Source organism: Rhamphochromis longiceps, linkage group LG9 (assembly GCF_057381845.1).
Source record: "Rhamphochromis longiceps isolate RC_006_pf linkage group LG9, R_longiceps_female_GT1.1, whole genome shotgun sequence".
NCBI classification, from domain to species: Eukaryota; Metazoa; Chordata; class Actinopteri; order Cichliformes; family Cichlidae; genus Rhamphochromis; species Rhamphochromis longiceps.
In genome coordinates this window covers 5,450,680-5,454,489 of record NC_140565.1, presented here as the reverse complement: position 1 = coordinate 5,454,489, position 3,810 = coordinate 5,450,680, and the positions used below count along the sequence as shown (strand labels likewise).

The 3,810-nt window shown below is 43.8% G+C and overlaps 1 long non-coding RNA gene across 1 annotated transcript; it reads left to right on the top strand.

The window, feature by feature from the left end:
* The first annotated feature begins 1,120 nt into the window (after window positions 1-1,120).
* Window positions 1,121-2,022, top strand: LOC146661578 (uncharacterized). Its single transcript, XR_014913186.1, has 4 exons — window positions 1,121-1,613; window positions 1,693-1,743; window positions 1,829-1,873; window positions 1,958-2,022. It is a non-coding gene; the product is annotated as an uncharacterized LOC146661578 (long non-coding RNA).
* Window positions 2,023-3,810: the final 1,788 nt, after the last annotated feature.

Here is a 3,810-nt window from a genome sequence, read left to right as displayed (position 1 = left end):
GGAGGACCCTGAGGCTGGGCCAGGCGAGGCTGAAGACACGGAGGCTGGGCCAGGCGAGGCTGAACACATGGAGGCTGGGCCAGGCGAGGCTGAAGACACGGAGGCTGGGCCAGGCGAGGATGATGATGGAGCTGCAGCAGGCGAGGATGATGATGGAGCTGCAGCAGGCGAGGATGATTATGGAGCTGCAGCAGGCGGCTGGACGGGCTCCTCGGGCCCCCCAGCCGACGAGGCAGGAAGCTGGACGGGCTCCCCGGGCCCTCCAGCTGACGTGGCATGAGGCTGGACGGGCTCCTCGGGCCCTCCAGCTGACGTGGCATAATCAGTAGGTGCAGAGACCACCGGCTGAACAGAAGGCTGAGCAGGTGATGGAGCAGCAGCAGGCGAGGCAGGAAGCTGGGCCGGCTCCTCGGGCCCCCCAGCCGACGAGGCAGGAAGCAAAGGCCGGAGCGGTCCCTCGGACCCTCCAGCGGAAACAGGAGACGAAGGCCGGAGCGGTCCCTCGGACCCTCCAGCAGAAGAGATCACTAAGCCAGCCGTCATGGAGGCCACTGGCTGACACAGAGGCGACACAGGAGCCTGAGCCGAGAGTGGCTGCTGAGCAGGCGACACTGGGAGCTGAGCTACTGGAGACACAGGTGACACTGGTGTACTGGGGTGAAGGCAACGAGGACGCAGTCCCTCTCTTAAGGGAGGATAGAATGATTTAGTGATAAATCTGGATGGGAAAAGATGCTGATGCTGAGAATACCAGGCAGCGAGGGCTTCCAGGAGGGTAGCTGACCCTTCCTTGCCTGGACCGCCCATGCCAAACAGTTCGAAGCATATCCTGGCTCTCAGAGCTGTTATTAGTTGTTTTAATCTGTTAATGTCCAAAAAACCAGCTGTGCAGAGGGTGGAAGACAAAAAGTTGTCAAAAAAAACCACCTGATGGAGTCTCTTGGGGGTGTCCTCAGTGTGGATTACTTCCCGGCAGTAATTCCACAACTGCGCGAGATACTGAGACCGTGAGTCCGCAGGATCCATTTGATGGTTGCGTCGTTCTGTCATGGTTGGCTGCGTGGCAGGCGTGCAAGCAGGAGTGGTGAATGGCGACCTGTCCAGTCTGTCGCCCTATGACAGCTGGGATAGGCTCCAGCGCCCCCCGCGACCCTGAAAAGGATAAGCGGAAGCGAATGGATGGATGGATGGCTATATCAGCATGATGATTCAACATTTTATTCTATTTCTCATCTTCAGATTATGATCAAGTCAGTGATGCTGTCTTTAGATGAGTTTCAGACATAAATAGGGTCTTCAAATGTTCTAGTTTAACATAAAACACCATTAAAAATTAGTTTATAAAATATGCCAACCTTAACTTAAAGATGTAAATGCTTTATTTTGACCAACTGTGAGCATGTGACTGTACTTTTTCATTTTGTTATGCTGTTTTGTTGAGGTCGTGTTCCTAAGGCCTGTAGTTACAGTTGGTGCTATTAGCAATAAACATTTCACACCCATCATGATGACATCTGTTAACTTGTGACTGTAACTGTCTTAAAAAAAAAAGGTATCTTGCAGTGAAGATCATTCCCGGGCAGTGGTCAGAAAAAAAGAGCTTTGACTTGAAGGTATGGTGAATAATATGAATTACACTAGTCTTCTTTTAAGGGATTTTATTAACGAGCCTTTATTTTCAATGTAATACAGGGTTTTCCAAGCCAAGACGATGGAGTTGACTGTGGGATCTTCATGCTGATGGTAATTTTTCTCTTGTCTTCTTGAGATTCAGAAGCTAATTTAAGCTTGTAAAAAAAATGACATTTTTATTTTTTCTTCCAAATAGTCTGCCCTGTACGTGGCACTGGATGCTTCATTTGACTATACTATAGTAAGTATTCTATTTACTTTCACAGCAATGGAGTCTTGAATCTTTTGAAAGTTGTTAAATATGTTTCATATTAATATTTTACAGTCAGACATGCCCTACTTGCGTAAATGGTGGTGCTTGCTGTTGATGGAGAACTTTGATCTCAGGAGGTATTTATATTTTGACTTCTGTTCTATGTTGTGTCAAAGTTTACACACCTTAACAATATCAACATTTTCTGTTAATCTCTGGCAAGCTATTTGCACACTGGAGAGAGGAAGCCAAAGCTGTGCTTGAAGGACAACACGTGCCCATTTTCAGACTGAAAAAGCGCAAGTTCCAGGAAGTCAGGTCAGTATTCACTTTAAACAGTAGTGTAATTACATGGTTAGTGACATTTGAATAACTGTTAAAAAACTGTTCTGCAACAGAGAAATAACTATGTTTTTATCCCCATTTGCCTGACACAGGAGCCAGCAGTTGTTGAAGATCTGCGTCCTGCTGTGCAGTGGGTTGTCCAAAATAAGGCACTTTTCCGTGGACACGTAACAATGCCAAAATATCTGTCTTTAAATCAAGGGGACCAGCAGAGGGTCTTAAGAGACATGTCAGAGGAAGAAGACACTGGAGCAAGGGACTTGTTCCTCTCTGTTTTTCAGTTTGCAGAGGACATGGAGCTCTTTTTGAAAGCATGTGCTGATGAGCAGGGACTAAGGGTCAGTGCTATGTCTGACATGTAATGGACAAATGAAGGCACTGGCTGTGTTTGTTTGTTGGTTGGTTTGTTTGTTTGTTTAATATGTTGTTGTTGTTGTTTTTTGTTTTGTTTTTTGCATAGTACAAAATTTCAATTAAACTTATTTCAAAATGTTGTTCACTTGATTCTATGTCCATACTTATAATAAAGGATTACAGTGTAACAGCATTAAATGTAAATGTAACAGCATTTTTTTAAACTTGTAATTTCAAAATAAAAAGCTTATTGTTGATATTAACAGTAAAGAATTGTAATCAATAATATTTTTATACATTTTAAACATTAACACTCTGGGCTCTATCCTGGCCATTTGTGGACACTTATTCTTTTTTTTTTTTGACTACTGCACTGCAGTGGACCAAAAGAATGACACGGGTTTGATCTTAAGGATCTAATAGTTGTGTGTGTTGTGCATGACATTGCCACACAAATATGTATTTGCAAGATAGAGTAGAATAAATTATGACGCATGAAATATTACATAGGCTGCAGTGAATTTCTGTTGATACAGACTATTGAGCTTTGAGTTTCCCAGTCAAACTTAGCTTTGAAGCACATGCTAAAAACACTTTTACTCTTGTACATTTCATAACAAGACACCATAGCCAAAATATTAACAAAATATATATTATTAAAAAATTCAAAGCTGCAGCACATACAGCAACAAACACCGTTAGTAAATGTGTCCTGGAGTTTATGCAGGTGCAGAAAGTGCTGCTGCTGTAAGTAAGCCTAACATACGGTGGCCCCTAGAGACAAAGCACGTACAAACTCCAAAACACTTGCAAATTCCAAAACACATGCAAACTCCAAAACACTTGCAAACTAAAAAACACATGCAAACTCCAAAACACGTACAAACTCCAAAACACATGCAAACTCCAAAACACTTGCAAACTCCAAAACACTTGCAAACTCCAAAACACATGGAAATTCCAAAACACAACGGAAGTGCTCCAGGACGCTAGGGGCAGTGTTGAGCTCGATTTGCAAAATAAACGGCAAGTTTGTCTGTATGGGATGGTCTAGTCTCCGTCGCGCTTCCCAGGTTGCCTAGCAACCATGATACTAACCGCTGGAAACGTGTCATACAACTTTGTTTGACAGAAATGAGGGAGAACATATTTTGTTCATTTGTTTGTTTGTTTCTACAAGAGCTTTGTGTGATTTGATAAGTATCTGAGGCTGAGACCACAGGACA